The 20,314-nt window shown below is 42.0% G+C and overlaps 1 protein-coding gene across 3 annotated transcripts in view; it reads left to right on the top strand.

Annotated features, from left to right (window-relative positions):
• The first annotated feature begins 5,580 nt into the window (after positions 1 to 5,580).
• Positions 5,581 to 20,314, top strand: part of GPR63 (G protein-coupled receptor 63) — a 29,129-nt gene continuing 14,395 nt past the window's right edge. For all 3 annotated transcript variants that reach the window (XM_076333262.1, XM_076333263.1, XM_076333265.1), the window contains exon 1: positions 5,581 to 5,855. The gene's annotated coding sequence lies outside the window, so the exon portion shown is untranslated. The remainder of the gene's footprint in view (positions 5,856 to 20,314) is intronic.

The following is a 20,314-nucleotide window of genomic DNA, read 5'->3' as shown; positions in this document are numbered from 1 at the left end:
TAGGGCATTGCCTTTGGTTCCGAATAAAAAGAAATCAGATTTTTTTTAATTAAGAATATCTATGTTGTCCATCTTGATTTATGGCATCTGTTAAAAGTAAAATTTGCTGGTGAATGAATGGCAACAGTTTTAACATGATGCACAGAATTAGATTTTGCAATACCAAATTTGTGACATCAGAAAAGAAAGGTGCCTTGTGGCAGAAGTCCTGTTTTGTTATGCTTTTCCTAGAGAGTGTGGTTGCACAAAACACTGGACGTGTTCAGACACTGCACTGTAGATAGTTTCCTGCATTAAGACATTGGAAAGTCATCCCAGCTAGTTTCACTAGACTATAATGTAAGGACCCCAAAGCATTTGCTGAAAATACAGACATTTAAATTCCTATGTTATCAGTAAAAATAGTTGTTTTAAAAACAAAGATATCAATATGTACCATAAAGGTTCTACTGAAAATCGGATCGACGAAATGGAGTACATATAAATCTTGTCTGAATGTGACAGCAGCAAATTTACAAAACCAGACACAGCTGGGATCTGGATGGGGGCAAAGACTACACTTCTTTTACTACACCCTCTGCATGGAAGCACAGGAAACACTAAACTGGGGGGAGGGGAAGGGCAGAGAGTAGGGAAAGAAGTTTATAGTTCCTCTCTAGGAAGTCCATGCATCAAGATTTTTTGCCCCTGGTTCCTGGATTAAAGAACAAAATGAAACAAATGTCATATTAAAAAGAGCGTATCGACTTTAGTAATACTGGACAGAGCCTCCCTGCCAAGATCAGAAATCACAGAAAGTGTCCAGCATACTAACTACAAGGGGTGGTCGGTTGGTTCTCTTAGGGGAGAGTCTAAATGAAGAGAAGTGTTGTGAGTCTCATTCCTTTCTTAAAACTGGGACATGGGATGAAGATACATCGTTCTCAGAATTGAGTTTCAGGGGCAAAATATCACTTTGGAGACCATGGAAGTCCTCCACTTCCACAAGCTTCTGAAATCATTATAATTGCTGAAGGATTTAAGTTACAGCCCAGACACTTCAGGGTCTTACAGATCGGAAGTTGAAAGCTGAATTTTCCCAAAACATTTTTTTCATGGCAATGTGGATGGTGCACAGATGCAATAGAGCTTTGGTTTATCTTGCTTCAAAGGCAAACAGTAGTAACTGAAGCAGCAAATGGCCTTTGAGAGAAAGGTGAATTTATGAGGTTTGTTGACCATCTTTTCATTTTTGCTATGAGAAATAAAAGAGGAATGACTTCAATAGCAGTCAGATGGCGAAAAGAGAAGACGAGAGACACTGAATTTGTGGCGATACCTGAAATTACATAATAAATGAGCTTATATTTGCATGGCAATGACACAAATTTTGCTCAAAAGCTTTCTCTTTCTCTCTCTTCCTCTCAGAATAAAAACAGGATAGAAAACAAAGTACTGAAGCTGTGAGGAAATGACTAGTTGGTATTTGCTCCACTGCAAAAGTAGCTCTAGCGGACCTCACCTTTCTAGAGAAAGGTGTGAAAGCATTTTCATGCTACATTTCAAACTCAGCTCCAGTTCACAAGCCTTCTGCATCAATTCTCAGATAACTGTCATAAATTTCCATTTCAAAATAGCAGTCTGTTTTTTCACTCTAATCCTTACTTACCCAGTCTTTCTTCACTCACTCTAGTTACTGCGGTGAGCTTGCTTGCATTCCACATATGGACAGAACAAAATACGTGTGTAACTTCAAGCACGTAAATAACCCCACCAGGGTCAGACCTTGGTCCCTTCGTTGTTACACTATGCTGTGTTTTTTCATGTCTTCAAATTCATTCTATTACAAAGAAAAAGCAGGCAAAAAAGGATGATAAGGGTTTTTTTTTTTATGTTGGATATACCAGAAACCACATTTTGAAGTCTTCCTTTTCTTCAGGGCACAGAGTTCAGAGGCAGCCTTGAAACTCAAGACTCTTTTGGGGTGGTATACAACTAACTGCTTACTAAAGTAAGTGCAAACATAAAATCTCTCAACATCTGATTTTTGTTCTGTTCATCTGTTCATCTGCATCTTTTCTTGCTACTGTTAGGGGAAAAAAAATCTAACTGCATCATTTTATCATCCATGTTCAATGTTTCAAAAAAGCAGACTTTTCCTTTTGGGGAAGTCTTCCCTGCTATCCCCGCCCCAACATTACTCTTTGGCCTGTTCTGTAAGGAAAAAAAACCTGTGAGGCTGAATTTTAGTAAAAACTGAAGAGCAGTCATGTTATGTCCTGATTCCCCTTCAAACAATACTAACAGTTTCACAAAAAGGTCCGACCATTTGCTCTGAGTTTTCACATACTATATTGAAAATCATCACTGAACAGAGTTAAATATCATAAATATGAATAGAATAATCAGGAAAAGTCTAAATAATGCTGAAATGCTCATGTAGGATGCTTTCAGTTGACAACTGTTTCAAGAATTCTGACAGTTGCACACAAAGTGAATTAGCATAAGCATTATGTTACTTCTATTGTAGTAATAATAATAACAATTTAATGTAATCAGCACAGCGATGAAGTGATGAGTCATTGCTCTAGGAAAATGACCAAGGAGTCTGGAAAAGGCTAACAAACACTGTAGTCAACGAAGATTCCCCGCCCTTAATATTCTGTCTGGAATTAACGTTATAACAGCAGACAGAACGAGACACTCCACCTTCAAGGCCTTGCTTGCATTGAGGCATTACTTAAAACAGATCAGTTCTACCTTACCAGACTTAGCACAGTTTGGAGCAATAAAGCATACCGGCGATCAGCAAGTTGATCACTGTGTTGTCCAAGCCCCTCCCTGGTAAACGAAACAAAAAAGGCCAGTGCTTCGTTCAGCACTGCTGTTCCACGCCGTATCACGGGGAGAGGCACGTACATTACTGCTACTGCAAGAGAGGGGGGAGTTCTGGGGGGGGGGGAGCACAGCTCCCGTCTGCTAATTAAATTCAGCCTCCTTGTGGAACCTGCTTCTGGGGTGAGGTAATTCAGAGGATCCTCTTTTGTACAACAGAATTTTCTCCTAACTTCTTCCTATGGAAGACCTGTTTTTCCCTGGTTTTTTGGGTCTGAATGACTAAGCTTTTCTGCAGTCTTTTCTCAAGAAAACCTTTTTTCTTCCGTCCAAGGAACAGTTGGAATAACTAGCCCTTTGTATTTTAAGTTACTCATTAAAGTTAAATGGCTTTCTCTTCAAGCTTGTCCTAGGGCAACTATTACAAGGTTAACCTTTCTATAGTTGTGAATCCAGATAAGTTTCTCAGTTTTCTCTGCACCCAGCCAGACAAAAATATGTATGAATATGCCTTTGCTATGGTTCATAGTTGTCGCCTCAATACCTATTCTGATTTCCCAAAGCAGCACTGAACATCAAGGGGAAAAAGGTCACAAGCCACGAAAGGCAGTTTCAGAAGGGCAGAGAGAACCTCATCATTTGGGTTTTTTTGGTAAGGCAGATAGCGATCCTCAGCACAGTGTCCCAGATACAGCTAGATTATTGTACTTATTATAGGGGTAACAAAAAACCCCCACCCCAAACCCCAAACCAGTCAGTTCCCTACAGAGCAATCCTGCTTAGCAGAGGCTTTCCCCCAGCCACATACCCCCACGGATCACCATCCCTGCTCCATCTGGCTGCTTCTTCAGCCTTATGACGACTCTCCCAAATCTGGGGTGCTCCGTGGCAACCTCACCTAGAAAGCAGGTTCCTTTCTGCTTTAGTTTCTCTTTTCAAATTAGACTCTTTGAATGCTTTCCTAAAGCTCCTTTCCAAAACAAAGAAGGAGGAGATGTGAAGCTCATACCTAAAACCAAGGGGCATCAACACAAATCCACCGGGTGCAATTAGGCAGACTGAGAACTGAACAACTTTTTGTATCCACTGCTATATGTAATTCCTTGCTTTGGCAGTAAGAACCAGACATTGTTAGGTTCATTTTAAAATGTGTTGTTGCCTCTTCCACAAGATGGAGTGCAGTGGTATCATCTGAGGATTTTCAAATTGAATCAACGTATCATGTCTCCCCTATGCTAGAAAAAGCCTTTAAAGACTTCAGCTAACCACAGCAAAACAAATCAGAAGCCCCAGTGGGGCAGTTTCTCACTGGTTAGTTATGCTTATTTCAGATGGGAGGAGTTCAGAGTGCATCCCAAAAAACAAAGAGAGCCCACAGGTTTTTTTCTTTCTACGCTCAAAATGAGCAGTAGAACTTAACAGCGGTTTTCCTCTGATGGGAAATTACAACAAAAAAGTGCTCACACCCACTTGTTAAAGAAGATGTAAGAATAATTTTACTTGGTCAAGAATTTTTAAAGCAGCCAGAAAGAATTGCCTCCTCTCTGGATTTGCCTTGCGGTTCTCAACCATAGCCTTGCGGGTGCAGGGCAGCTGAACTCAGCCGAGAGTTGTACTTCTCAAAAGTCAAAGCAGTATCAGTGGATGCAGCTGCTAACATTCTGCTGGCATCCCACCAGCTTCATGCTGAAGAGATCCATTTGGGAGAACTAGAAGCTTCCTTATTCTCTTCTCTCATGTTCTGAGTTCACTGTGAGCAGTTGCAATCTGATGTAGAGACCTGTCAGCTGACAATCAGGTAAATGCAGTTTGAATAGGAAAAGGGATTGTGAAAGACTCTTCCTGGTTCGGACATCAAGTTCTGTGATATAATATAGAGTTTTCGTATCAATTTACATCCTTGTACACCCATTTAATATGATACAGCAAGTCTTGCTAATAATACATATTTTAACTATCAAAATAAAACGACTAGATAAAACCACAGTAAGCTACCCTGAACCATGTAGACTTCGGCCTGAAATTACGATCCATTGCCTTGCACTTCTCAGCATCAGTAGACACCCTATCCCAGTTTGGAGGCGACACGGCTGCCAATACCACATGCTGTGTGATTTTAGCGTTGCAACTATATCCTATCTGGCAAATCTTCCTCCTTACTGAGTTAGCTATGTGGGCAATGAGGAGACATAAAGGCTTGTCTTAGTCCTTAAAAATCAGCCAGCACAACTCTATATAATCGAGACAGCGACTCTTAGCGATATTTTATATTAGTTTTCCCTTTATGTATGGAAGGGCCGCTATACCACCAAGCGCATATCATATTTATGTCCCTGCCTGGCAGAAGGCTTGGAGCTCCTCTGCATTTGTTAATCCTGCTTTCAGTATCTCTTTTACCTGGATTTTTAAAAGAGGTGTCTCCAACTTTACAGGAACAGCCTGCTCGGCGCTTGCCGGTGAGAAATGAACGGGGGCCGTGCAGAGCAGCTAAGCCCAGCCTAGGCCGCCCCTCTGCCCGCAGGTGCGGGGCACAGGACTCGGCCGGCTGCGGGGGCCGCTCCGCCGCGGACCGCCCGCCGCCACCGGGGGCCGCGGGCGCCGCTCGGCCGGAGCGTGCGCGCGCCCCCGGGAGGCGGAGCCGCGGCGCGGGCGGGCGGGGTTCGGCAGCGCTGCGGCGAGCGGGACGGGCGGCCGCGGGGAGAGGCTGCCGGCAAGCAGGGAGGCGCTGGCTCGCCCGCCTGCTCCTCGGTCCGGCGGTTCCGCGGCGCTGCCTGTGCAGCAGAGCCGCCGCCGAAGCAAATGGGGAGGCGGCGCTGAGCGGGCTGCTCTCCGGGGCGGGTCGGCAGCCGAGGGCAGCGGCGCGGCGGGCGAGCAATGCCCCTCACTTTTCTGCTTGCGCTGCCCTTCCTCCTCCTCCCGCTCCCGGCTTTGAAGCTTTTGTTTTCCCCGGCCGCCGCGATGGCAGGAAACTTCCCGGAGGGATGGGCTCCGGCCGGGCTTGTGCTGCGCTGGGCTCCGCAGGGCACCGGCCACGCCGTGAGGTGAGGCGAGGCGAGGAGAGGCGTTGCGCCGTGGCCGGCGCTGGATCCGCCCGCGGCAGTTCCGCGGGGCTTGGCTGCAGCTGCCCCTGATCCGGGGGGGGCGGTGGTCTGGGCGGCAGGAGGGGGTAGAGTTGTAACGGGGACCGCCGAGAGCCCCGCACGGTTATGCCGGTTCCCCCAGCCGGGGTCCCACGGCCGGGAGGGCGCTCCGGCCCCGGAGGGACCCGCAGGGGTCCTGCCGCGTTCCCCGCCCGCGCGGCCGTGCCCGTGGGCTAGGCCGGTCCGGGGATCGGCGCTCCGAGGAGGCTGCGTGGGCCCAGGGCGGCCGGGCGCCCGCTCTCCCGGCGGCGCCGCCGGAGCCGTTGGCGGGCGACGGTCAGCGGCGCGCGGACTCCGCGGCGGCTGAGGGGAGGCGGCGGGCGGGCGCTTCCCGGGGTGGCAGAGCGGGGCCCGGGGGCGGGAGTGCTGCCAGCCCCGGGTGGGCGCTCTCGGCCGCGTCCTGTGGCCGCGCGGGAGGCACGGCCGCCCGTCGGGCCGCGGGGCGCCTGTGGGGGGTTTCCTCCGGCTGCGGAGGCGGTGTGTGGGGGCTGCGCTTCCGGCTTGGGTTTCACCCCCGTGAGTTGGCCTCGTTCTTTGAAGCTCTCCAGCTGAATGCCGCCTCGCAGGTCACCGAGGGGGGGAGGCGCCCCTTCCTCCCTGAGGCGGGACGCTTCGTTAGGGGCACGGGGGGGCTGGCTGCTTTCTGTCCCCCGCTCTTCAGAGTCTTGACAGTGCAAAACTCTTGATCAGGAAGAACCTGCCGGTGTCTGGTACGGTGTGCGTGTCGCTCCTGATGCGGGGAGTCGCTCCTGGAAAAAAAAGAAGTGCCTCACTTAAGAAAATGAAAAACAATCGGTATTTTTTTAAACGAGTTTGTAATTTTTATTTGGGTGTTCCACACGGTTTTCTTCATACCTGATTTTTAAAAGTAAGATGATCCAGTGCAGGCTAATATATATAATAAAGTATATTATAAGGTTTTCCTTGTAGATCAGTGAAAACACAAACAATGGATTTGCATAAAGATACAGGTAACGTACACATTTGAAATGGTCAGATAGCTGGCACATTAGATTCATGACCAAGAGGATTGTTAAATAAAATTGTTTATCCTTACTGAAAACAGGAATTCTTAAACAGTGGCAAATAGGTTTTGCACACTGCATTTTCTGTGGGACATCTTACACATTCTGACATTAGAGCAAAGGCGGCAGAGGCGTCGGATTATGAAAGGGACAGTTTTAAATAGAACGTTTCTAGAGATCTGAAATTGTAAAGATTTCAAAGAGTATTGATAACACAGCCGTGTATTGTCAGTTCTCAAATGTACTTTTACTGTTGTTTTTGCGCAGTTATCTATTGTGAAAATGTATTTGCCAACATTGCTGTAGCTACGTTTCCAGGATAACATAATAGATTCCCTAGTAATTATATTTTTAGTCTACAGAAGCAGAATTGGTAATGACTAGTAATTAGAAAATAATAATTTCTGAATAACTTTCATTTGAAATATTTACTGCCAAATGATCAGCCCTCAGAAACTCAGCTTCTTACACTGTTTTGCATGACTCATTTACTTAGAGAGTGGCCTTACTGTAAGAGTGCATGTTAAACGTATAGAACTTTTTTTTTTAACTGAGAAAAGAAATGAGACTGTGGATACTAGTAGATGATATGCAAGGTCTGTCTGCTCAGAGGAAACAGGAAGAAGCCAAGATGAGCTCTACTGTTTCTAATTTTCTTCTTGTATACTACAATGTGTAGATGACTTTGGTCAGGTGATGCTGATCAGGCTATGCTCATATACTTCATTGCATGTGCTGCTTTTAAAGTCTTCCTCTAAGAGTAATAGCAGACAAAGCCTGGAGAGGCTATGACCACTTCTTTACCAGTTAATTAAATGTACCCAAGACCGTTCTCTCTGGTCCTGAAGCCAACTGGTACGGATTAGCCCTCGTCAATGCTGCTAAACTCTCCAGCCTTCCAGAAGGGGATAGCTGAATACAAGCTACTGGTTGGTACTGGCTCCTGGCCTGTGTTAAATCCAAAATCACGCCCAAGAATTGCGTGGGAGAGCTGTAGCTGGACTGGGTTAGAAGGATGCTGTGCTAGTCGGTAACAGTTCAGCGGTCTGCGTGACTGAGTGAGTTCCATTTCCTGGGAATGGTTCCTGGCATTGCTTGATTTACTTGTGTGGATGTAGTCTATCGGTAAGACTGAAAGTAGACTCTCTTAACTCTGTGCTCAATCATAGTGATCTAACTTCCCTGCATTGAGGTTCTTGGGCACTATAAAATGCTGCTTTTCATAGTCAGCTGCTTAGAACTGTCAGGGCTGCTTTTTCCTCTGCTTGTGCAGGTAGGTGAAGAGGGAGTAGGTGAAGGCTTGGTGGCTTTCCCACTTGCCCATAAGGGAGGGGTAAGCAGGATCAGGGAAAGGCTTACACGACTTGTTCTGCTTGTTTGGGAATGTACTCCCAGAGCAGTGCATGTCCATAAGCGATCCTGATGGCTAGATGTCAACACGTCCATGGCCTATGTTCTCATGCTGTTTTGCTACTTTCCTAATTATTTTTCTATAAGTAGCAAGTGGGGCAGAGCAAGTTTGGTTGTTTTTTTTTTAAGTGCTCTGAAGATTATTTACTTCTAGATGCCTGGAGAGATTACTAGTCTGTTAAAATTATTAGACTAGATGTTTAGAATAAATCATTGTGGACTCTCGCCATGCTTGCTGTCTTTTTTGTCACTGAAATTATGAACAAAGCCTGTGTACTTCATAACATTCTGTAAGCGTGTGTTTTGGTTCACATTTTTGCAGTATCTCACTGTTTGGTTCAATAATGAAATGGTGCGTGTGCATTGTGTTTTACGCTGTGCTTGCTTTTTGGGTATCGATATGTGTAGTTAATCTCACATAATAGTCTCATAAATAAATTTCAAAGCAATTCTAAAGGATGTCAGACTTAATTGTTACAAATGAAGAAAGTGAGGCAAGAGGAAGTGTAACTGTTTATCTAAGGAATCCTAGTCATAGGATCCAGAAGTAGAATCTCAGATTAAAAATTGATCTGTTGGGTTGCACTGCCTCTCATAGACTTATAAAATACTTTTAATAGAAAAGTGTATTTTTTTTCTCTGTATTTACTGGCAGCCGTTATTTTGCTAACCTAGCTAGTAGTGCAGTTTGAACTTAAGTAGGAAAATTGTTCAGTCACCTCCTTTCCAGTTGAGGATAACGCTTAGATACTTACCTAAACCTTACGTATGTGATGGGACTTAATAAACGCTTTAAAGTATTTTCCTGAACAGACAGCTTGTCTCAGTGAAATTCCAGTCGATTTCATTCAATGAAACCTCATAAAATACAAAACATTGAGACATTTCAACGTGTACTTCAGAAGAAAGGTGAGCTATCCTTTTCTTCTGCCTCTATTTAAAAGCACTGATTCAGTAAGGTATTTACACTTAGGCACATGTTGAAGTGTCTGAGGAGTCCCACTGGTCTGAATGGCACTTAGAGAAATCTTTTGCATAACTGTAACCTAATTTACCTCAATCTAGATGTATATTATACACAAGCTGCATTTAAAAGAATGTTGTTAAGACCACATAAGCACAGAAGTGTTTGGAAATTTAAAGCTTTGAAGTGGTGATGATGTAGCCTTTGGGAGCTGTGCTTGATACTATCGAGGATCCGATTTTTTTCAGAGCACTTAGCATCTCAAATTGGGCAACCAAAATTAGTGGATGGTTATGATTTTTGCATCTCTTCCTTGATTTTCTCCTCCTTGGAGTTACTAAAGCAAGGTTTGAATTGTGTTGATTAAATATGACATGGTGACACACTAATTTTGGAGAAAGCAAGGTTTTGAACAGTTGCTCATCTTGGTGAGCACTGGGCCTTCTAAAAGAAGCTGGATTCTGTGTGGATAAGTAGTATTTAGTCGCGTAGTTAAAGCCTATGTCATAGTCTTTAATTGCAGTTCTATAACTGCTACTTCTCAAGTCTTCAGAGCTTGACTTTCAAACCTTAATAGCATTCATTTTTTAACATAGTTTTTGGGTGTGTAATTTTCCCAGTGCTTTTTTTATCCCTAAAGCAAATGGAAGCAAAAGGAGTATTTTTTTCCCAGGGTATCTTTGATCACTTCCTATGTCCTTAGCAGAGTTAGAACCTCTAAATGCCAGTTCAGACTGTAACTGTCTGAGCTGTAGCAGTAGGTCGTGATCCATACGTGGATTGACAATGAAGGGAAATAGCATGTTTTATACATGGATTATGAAATGACCCACGTTATCTCATAGTTTTTATGTAATATAATATAGCTGACTTAAGGAGGATGGTGAAGCTTGGGGGCTTAGTCTCCATTCTGTTGTCCACAGGGCAGTGCTGTCTGGTGACTTTACTGTTGTTTTCCCTGCAATATTTTACTGACCTGTTTCTTCTGGGCCATCTTGTTGCTCAGCTGCTTCCTGCGTTTTTCTGCCAGATCCTTCTCTTGGTTGATTTCATATATCATTTCTGGTTGCTAGTCACTTTAGTTGGCCAGTCAGAATATCTTATCCTAGTCTGGTTTGCAGCCCTCTAGTTGCATGGGTCAGGTCAGCTGGCCAAGCAGATCAGGTCAAGAAAGCAAAGGGGAAACAGGCTTTCAGATCCAGCACTCAGATTTAACAAGCTGTGGTAAAGGAATAATCGCTGTTATAGCCTAAGTGGGCTGAGGCTGGAGCATAGAACTGCAGAATAATTGAGATTGGAAGAGACGTCAGGAGGTCATGCGGGCCAACACTCTGCTCAGTGCTGAGCCAGATTGAAAGTTGAGGTTGCTTAGGATCATGCCCACTTGAGTTTTGAATGTCCCCAAGGATGGAGATTCTGCAGCCTCTGTGAGTAACCTGTTCCCGTGTTTGACCATTCTCACTATGATTTTTTTTTTTCATAAGGCCTAATTGAAGTTACCCATACTGTAGCTTGTGTGTATTGTCCTTTGTCCTTTGCTGTGAACCTCCAAGAAGAATCTGGTTCTTGTACTCATTAAAAACAACAGATTTTTTTTCAGATGCTTAATAACACACTTTCTGTCAGTAATATATATAACTTTTGCCAAACACGTAAAAAACAATCCTCTTCCAGCCAGTCTTGCAGACCTTATTCAATAGCATGCTGATCAAATCAGTTGAATTACTTCTTTTTTTTTTATGTGGGCAAGATAAAAATCTTTTGCTAGCCTTGCTTTTTGAAACAGATGAGATGTTTGAAATTTCTCCTTTCTTGCTCCCACATGGTCATGCATTGTATTTTCCAGCAGGCACCTGCCTCATTATGTGCAGTGAATGGATGCTGGTGGTTTAGGAGGTAAATCTATGCCTTCAATCTGAGCTTCTGAAAGCTAGCTATCTAGTCCTGTGATTTTTTTCAACCTCATTAGGTGTATGGACTCCTGCATAGCAAATTTAAACCCACTGACAATAGGCTACCTTTCAGGGATCTGTTAGAAATAATGTGCAGAGGACTATGGTGACACTGAGGTAGTCTCAGCTAACCTTCCAGGCACTTGTACAGTCAATGGAGAAAAATAAGCTTGTCCAGAAAGTTGTTTATCCCACCTATGGCTGAATTACTTGCTCAGTGTCTCTCTGCTTTGTATCCTGAGAATCTCAATGACTCGTCTTGCTATCCAGCTTTTAGGACAGCTACATTTAGGCAAGGTTAATCCTTAGTAAGCACCTTTGCAGTCCTTTGTTTTCTTGTCATTATTCAATATATGGTCACATGCCTTATTTACAACCCATTCTGAATGCTTAATAATTAACTTTAATGTGTGTTTCTTCTGTGGTGGTGTTCATCCCTATAATATCTCGGTTCTTTAGGAACATTAAATTATCTTCATTACCTCACTATCTTGTGCAAGCAATCTCCTCCTTTTAAAAACAGGAAAAAGGAAAAAAGTGATAGGAAAAAGTTCACAAATGAGGCATTCAGTTTGGGTTGCTTTGAGCATGGGGGGAAAACTTTGCAACAAAGGGGGAGAAAAAGCATGTATTTTTGATGCAAATTGCAAAATAATAATCCTGTCTTTCTAAAGCTGTCTTAGCTAGAACTTCAAAACCTGATACTACTTAGAAATGGTTATTGCTACAAGTTTTCTGCATCAGTAGTGTAATTCACAAAATTATCCCTTTTAAAGGATTGTACAAGGTTCATTGTGTATAATGATAGAAAAGAGAGTATGATATCTTATGAAAAAGAGACAACTTTTTTTTGTCAAAGACTTGAAAATTTGAAAACACATGATATTATATGTTGATTAAATTCTTATCTTCAGTAGATAATACTCCAACAAGCCTTTTATTACTTGATCATTTTGATTTAGTCTCTTCTGTCAGTTGTAACTTCTGAATTTTCTCTAGATGTTTTTCTTACGTGACATTTGTGGATGTATTTAGAAATACCTGCACGTAATATATTCATGATACTTTGATTCCTGTATCACTAACTGTGTGTGTATATGCTTTTGCATATATAAACTCCAAAGTGCAGATAATGATTTCAAACTGTATTTGTATCCAAATTTCCTGTGCTTCCTCTTACTACCAAAATGATTTTAAGAAACAAAAGTAAAAAATCTCCAAACCAAAATCCAGACTTCCCACATCTAGCCAAAGGCATGCCGTGAAACATCGAAGGAAGATGTGCGTTATGTTTGCACTTCCATTCTCTCAAAAATGCACACTGGTACCCCAGACCTTTGTATGCTTGTATTGAGTACTCTGGAAAAATTTATGTGTGGCCTGGAGAGGAACTACCTGTTTATTTTTGGAGCAAAATCAACTGAGTAGCAGTGGGGCCTCCCACCTCTTACCTTATTTCTGATTTGAAGGGTTCATGAGTTGGTAGAGCTGAGAAGTTAATTCCATCCTTCACGCTACTCAATTCATTCAGCATGTCTGCTCAGGCTCCAAGTGTGTCATTTATGATAAGGAGGTGACATTTGAAAGAAATTTGGCAATATTTAATACTGACTCATAAAGGCACGTTCAGAGTATTTATAATGGGAAGAGGTTGTACTATGCCTTACTGGTACTGGGACATCTGCATCTGCCAAAAGAAATTTCTGTTGCATTTATTGTGAGGATAGAGACGGGGCTGAGCACATTTGCTGACTGAAGTTAAGAGCATTTTCCCTTCCCTTTCCCTTCAATTTGGTAAGATAAGGCAAGTTCCGACTGCATTCATCTTTTCTGGAAATATCAAATCAAAGCATGAAATCTCAGGTAATAGCACTTTTGATGTTAAACTGCTAGATCCAAATGAACTGGGTTAAATGTGTGTTTTCAAGGCCACCACAAATGATAGACTTGAAAAAGTGTCTCCACGGTACACTGGCAATATGGTGATACACTTCGAGCTATTATAAGCAAGGCTGAAAATGTAATAGTCCCCTATTTTCTCTGGTTTCCCCACTGTTTTCAAAGTCTTATCTCTGTTCCTGGGTGTGCAGCTATTTGAATAATTAATCAGATTCTTCATTTCTTGATGACAATATAAATGAATACGAATTGGGCATTGGCTCAGGGACTGATCAGTCACTTTGGTGGTCTTCCAAGATTTCACACTTCTAAAACAATGAGGAAGATGGATGATCTCGATTCCATTATGGTGTTTTGTGGCTCCCGGCAAGCTCCAGAGCACACTGAGGATCCCAGCATTTTAACTCCAGGAAGAGGGGGCCTGGTGAATCACTCCTGGGGTAGGCTGGTGACAGCCGTTGACAGGGCAATTTCTGTAGTTTTCTGAACGTGCAGGACTGTGGAATGCACCTATTAAGCATTATGCAGCTCTTATATAGCAGCATACATCTGAATCAGTTGTTCAGGCAGTACAGATGTATGCAGACCGATGTAGGTACGTAGAGGTTTGGAGATCGTGTACAGTACTGTTAAGACATAAGATAACTAAAATAAATATCTGAAATGGTTTGGATGAATTTGCTTTCCAGAAATGCATGTTCTGTCTGACTGCTGACTGAGTTTGTGATTACCTCAAAGCTGCGTTGAAATTAGGTGAGATCAGTCTCAGCCCTGGTAGGAAGAAAATGTGTGTGTGTGTGTAAAAACAGATGCTAATAAGGAAACAGACTTCCTTAGGGTCTTAAGTTGGGGCTTCATATTGATGATCACTTACTAAAGTTGCCAGACATTGCCAAAAGGCCTACCCAGTTCACTACTTAGCCGGTCTGGGGACTGCAACACCACTGTGTTCTAAGTATTTCAAAGAGCTGTTGTCTACATTGTGAAAAAGATTAAACTCATTCTTTGAATATGTTTTCCGAAATGTATGTAATCAACTGTATGTATCAGTTGATTAACAGCCTGTTTCCTGAGAACTTGCTGTGGTCACTTACATAACATATATGTGATTGAACATATAAGTGATTTTAGACTAGTATTTATGAATTTGACCCATTTCTTCCCTCACCTGGGAGAAAAGACACAAAGAACTGTCATTGCTTCTGTCTGATATAGTCAGCCTGCTTCTTTCTTGGAACCAACCCCCACCAAAGCATCTAAGGAATGTTGGTTGTAGTCAACAGTCAGGTGGGACTTGTTTGAGGGAAGCATCAGCTGTCTAGAGTAAGTGCTACTGTATTTAGTACTTCCTAGAGGGATGCTAGCCAGTGAACAGCAGTGAGAAGCACTGCTTGGTTCCTCGCCTGATTTCTGAATGCTCAAATCTCTTCGGTTGCTGTCAGCAGGTCAGACAGTATGGACTTGTATGCCTATACAGTAGAGTCAGGCAAAGCTATGCAGGTTTATCACTGAAATGGTTGACTGCATGGCAAAATCATTCTGTGGATTAAAGACTGGCTTGCTGTTGATGGGTCTTTGTGAGATGTAGGCAATGAGGAGGTTGTTCCACTCTACATAACTGATTAATTTGGCTGTTAGATAAGAACTGAATTTCCTTTGGCAGATTGGAGTTTCCAAATTCAGGCAAAATGGTATACGGTTAAGATGCCTTCTGCCATTTTAAGTTCTATCCATTCAGCCGGGTGGTAGAAGGCCTGATGTTATCCAGCTTCATCTTAGCTTGGCTACGGCATTGGGGAATTGCTAGTTATCCTCCAGTCTCTGTATTGGCTTTCCTGAATGTTTTGGATTTGTGATTTTTATGCTCTTAGCAACGTTTAAATGTTGCTGTTGGGGACTGGATTTTTGTTTTAGTTTGTACAGATTATATTTATAGTTTTAGATGCAAAAACCTGAAAAGTAAGTATTTTTGAGACAAGCGGCTCTACTTTGTAATGTGATTAACTTTCATCGGGTTTTTTTGGCTGCCATTAATAGCATTCCATCCCAGGTCTTTCACATTACTTCTCTTAGAAAAGTCTTGAGAGAACAGATTGACCTTGTGCAGTTCTGAAGGCTCCTTCAGCTGTGCATGGTGGAACAAAGATGAGAGAAACATTTTCATTTCTGAAACTTTTGGTGGAAAATGATATACAAGATCTCTCCCTCTCAGAGCCAGGACGTAGGTCTTCAGCAGCTTTGCTTAGGGCTGCAGTGTCAGGAAAGAGATGCTATCGTAACACCTAGAAGTTGAAAAGACTGTGTGCCATTCTCAATTCAAGCCAGAGTGGGGAGAGTTTGCGTGTGTGTTAAGAACATTATTGCCTTTCCAGATTCATTTATACGCTCACTAATCATGATGACTGTATGCTGTTTAAAATATAAATGTTTTTGAGCCTATTTCCGGTGTACAGGAGGATATGGTTTGGGAATTTAGCTTTCTGCAGCCAGATGGATTATAGTGTTGCTAAGGAAACAGACTATAAATGAAGTGGTAGCTTAGTGTCCCTAGAACACCAGACTGCTTGAAGCTGGTATTTTAAACTCATTTAGGTGGGTAGATAAATTGATGATGCAATGAGAAGTTAATTTCCTGTATTTTACAGTTTGTTAATTTTCATTGCTTTGTTAGTATTTACAAAAGGTACCTTAAATTCCCACTCAGACCACCTGGTGTGTGGGTCACTGAACAAAAATTTGCTATTGAAATTAGAAAATAGACAAAAGCTGTACAGTAAAACAGATCCCAAAATAATCATTAAAATAATCATTAAAACTACTGCTCAGTGGATAGATAACGGTGTAACAAAGACCTGGCAGCAGTATGGTCCTACTGAAAAACTGGGACTAGGAAGTAAGATGAGGTTATTCAAAGTACATGGGAAAGAATAGAGCTACTATGGACCTGGTGAAGTTACAGATTTTGAACTTCATGTATAAGCTGTTTAACATCTATATTATACCTATTTGATTTACATATATGAAGTTGCTTAGAGCAAGTGAATTGAACTGCATTTTTGATAGTTGCTCTACCCAAGAAAAGACCTTGGCTCTTTTTTCTAATGCTTTTGCTGAAAATGTATCAGGTTTCCAAACCAGGGTTATTGACTGATACAACAGGATTTTTTTTTTTTTCTTCCCACAGAGAAGGGCAAGCATGGCTGAGCCATTCTAGCTAAGCATGTGGCTATAGGGATAAAGGCTTAAGTACGCTGAGCCCAGAGGACAGACAGCAACCACTGCCGTTGGTAAGATGGACTGACTGGACAAGGAAAAGGCAGGAAGAGTTCTGAACAGCCTGAAATACCTGCAAACCTCAGACTTAAAAGGGTATAGATAGGATGTGGATCTTCCCCCTCCCACTTCCCAAGGTCTCCAACGTAAGAGATAAAGTAATGTGCTTATTTCACATTGCTTGCTTTACTCATAAGTGCCTTGTGTTCCTGCAGTTAAAGTCCCTTCTTTGCAGCTTGATGGGCTTGGAAACTCTGAAATACTAGAGAAGGTAATGGTATCCATGTTCTCAGCATTCTGTGAGTTGTGGTTTAAGATAAAAGGAATGACTAGACTGTATCTAGATATGATATATTTAGAATTGCACCCACTTAAAAAAAATGGTGATAGCAGATACATGGCTAGTGAAGGGCAGCACAAAAACCTAACACAAGAGCCTGCTCTGCTGTTTTGAAGTTGTATCCCATGCATACGAGGGTGTAAATTCGAGCACGAGCAAATGATAACAACTTTATTCAGACATATTATTTATGGAGCATATCTACTCAAAATGAGACTGTCATGGACTGAATATGCATGAGTTTCACACGCTATCTTTGCTTAAGAAGGAAAGGAATAAAAGCAGGCTGGAAGGAGAACAGGCAATGGTTGAGTCTGTAGAGCTTCAGAAACTTGCCTTAGCTACTTCTGTAGCAAAAAGAGGAGATCTGAAAAGGTCTTTGTAAGACTGAAAATTATAAGAATTTGCCAAACAAAGATAGTTTGTGAGCTAAATATGAAATGGAAGGCCGAGGAAGTATTTAAAGTATATACAGGTGGTCGGTAGAATTGCCATTCTATGGTTCCTGAATTGAAATGAAACTGTTTTCAATAAAACACATTCTGGAAAGTGAGTCAGTGTTCCAGCAGTGTTAAAACCTCTTCAACGTGCAGCGTTTAAACTGTTATTTAGAGTACACTGGAGAGAACTGTTTCTGGTCTTTTCAGCCAGGTAGGCAACAGAGGTCATTGTGGAGATGGCATTAAGTACACTATAACCTTTCCCTCCATGTTTGTCATATGACTGGATTTGTTGCTTTGACGTGAGTACTGTGTCTACGTATGGATCAGGATCTGCCACTGCCTTATCACTGGAAACAGTAGCCAGGAGCAGACTACAGCTGTCGCAGTATGTAAATCATGACTTTTCCTCTTTAATTGGCCCTTTGCTGAGGGACTTTAGGGTTGAGCCAGTTTAATTGTTGTGGTGGCTGTTTGCTCCCTGAAGGGTGCCTTGCATCTTTCCTGGAAGTCTCTTTCTCATCTTCTGACGAACTGTATGCCCGTTGTGTGGTGGAAGGAGCTGTAGGACCTGTGAGGAAGCTGGCAACAAAGGGCACGCTGTGGATCAGATTAACTGTTGCTGCAAAGTGCCCAGAGGAAAGGGATAGCAGGAAGAAGACAGCAAGCCTGATGAAAATGTTCTGAAGGATTAATTGTGGCTCTTGGACTGTTGGTTGAAGCTGGATGAGAAATATTTTGAGGGAACTAAAGTAAATGTACCGTACTGTAGCCAGGTGTGCTGGAACAAGTCTTGTTAAAGTGATTTTTTTTTGTGTAAACAAAATAATGATGTATAAACAAACAGTTTTGGCTTTTATTGGAGAGATTTTGTAGAAATATGTTAAATTCAGCAAGATTTTCAATGGAAAAAACAATAATGATTTGATAGGCAAAAAATTCTATAGAAGTTACACTCGGAGCTGGCTGAAAGTAAAGGAGCTGCTAACAGAAGCTTGACTATTACATCTGGAGTAGGAAAGTGGTTTTGATAGAAATAAAGAGAAAATAATCAGAAGATTGGACAAAAATACTTAACTTTAAATCGGTCCCAGAGAAAGGCAGAAAAAAAATATTTTTATTGTCAGTCATGACATCCTAATACAGAATCCTTTAAAATGACCTGCAAACCTTCCCCAGTAATTTAAAATCTTTTTTTTTTTTTTTTTTCTTTCTTGGAAATATAGGAGGAACATCACTTCTGATTGTTTTACGTGTTTTTTGATGTCTTGTATTGAATATTGTTAATTTTAACATGAACGATATTTCAGGATTTATAAAGAGATTTATAAAGAGCACAGGGGCAAGAGTTTAATTTTCTGATTTCTTATGATGGATGTCATTACAACTTGTTTTCCTATAAATCTTGCCCATAACTTTCAGTTGTTACTGACTTTTGTGTGTTTCAGTGTTTTAAAAAAAATCTATACAAGTCTCTTGGTCTGAATTTTTCAGTGATTGCTGAGTAGTTGCAATCAAATTAGAAATTATGTGTTATGTTTGTTATAGATTATTTATTATATATAGAGTTATCCTGCATGCAAGATGATAAATTCCATCCAGTATTTTCTCAGCATCGGTTTCATATTGAAATTGAGACCAAATAAACTTCTCTGTAACTGAAGAAACACTTTGATATTATTTGCAAAATTAGTTAATTGAGCATACTTTATCAGCTTTTGGTTAAGTAGGGAAATATGATCTTGAGCTACCAAAGTGGAAGACAACATGAGTTAATGTGCGAGTTCTTCCTGGTGAGGTAGTACTTCTCTTTCTAGGTTTGGGGTTTTTTGGGTTGGTTTGTTTTGGGATTTTTTGGTGTTGTGGGGTTGGTGGTGGTTGTTGTTTGTTTGGGTTTTTTAAAATAATTACTTTTTTAAAATAGTCTGAAAATCCCTCACTTTTATTACTGAAGGAGCTTTTCCGTGGAAACAAGCCTTTCTTAAACATGAGGTTTGGGAACTGGGAACTGCCGTAACTCTATCCATGTGAGACATTTGATTTGGCCTACTATTTGTTTAACAGTTCCCAAGTAGCACAAAACCACTGAGTATTGCAAAAGCACTTCAATTAACTGTCAAGTTATTTGTAACAGGGAACTGTAAGGTACTTAAAAAGATTGTTCCTACAAAGGATTTGAATCCTTCAGTTGATAAGTGTATTTGTTTGCTTTGCATTGTTATAAAAAAAAAAAGGAAAAAAAATTGAAATAGCAATCTCTTGTATTAAAACAAAACTGTGTGCTTTAAAAATCACCAGATTGACTCATTTAAATATTTTTGGCTTGTAAATTTAATCAGTTTTTTTAGCTGTTTGTGATGCGTGTTCCAAGCCCTGCCTGTCACGTCTGTACAGAAATTGTTAGTGCCTTACTGCATAGGGTCTGAACGTCTGTAGTATGTCATCTCGCCCTGAGAGTTGTCATAGAATCATAGAATCATAGAATCATTGAGGTTGGAAAAGACCTCTAAGATCATCGAGTCCAACCATCGACCCAACACCACCATGTCCACTAAACCATGTCCCTAAGCGCCTCATCTACTCGTCTTTTAAATACCTCCAGGGATGGGGACTCCACCACTTCCCTGGGCAGCCTCTTCCAATGTTTCACCACTCTTTCAGTAAAGACATTTTTCCTCACATCCAATCTAAACCTCCCCTGTGCAACTTGAGGCCATTTCCTCTCGTCCTATCGCTTGTTACTTGGGAGAAGAGACCAACACCCACCTCGCTACAACCTCCTTTCAGGTAGTTGTAGAGAGCGATGAGGTCTCCCCTCAGCCTCCTTTTCTCCAGCCTAAACAGTCCCAGTTCCCTCAGCCGCTCCTCATAAGGCTTGTTCTCCAGACCCCTCACCAGCCTCGTTGCCCTTCTCTGGACACGCTCCAGCACCTCAACGTCCTTCTTGTAGTGAGGGGCCCCAAACTGAACACAGTATTGGAGGTGCGGCCTCACCAGTGCCGAGTACAGGGGCACGATCACTTCCCTACTCCTGCTGGCCACACTATTGCTGATACA

The sequence above is a fragment of the Aptenodytes patagonicus genome, chromosome 3 (genome assembly GCF_965638725.1).
Source record: "Aptenodytes patagonicus chromosome 3, bAptPat1.pri.cur, whole genome shotgun sequence".
NCBI classification, from domain to species: domain Eukaryota; kingdom Metazoa; phylum Chordata; class Aves; order Sphenisciformes; family Spheniscidae; genus Aptenodytes; species Aptenodytes patagonicus.
This window is presented reverse-complemented; position numbering and strand designations above follow the sequence as displayed.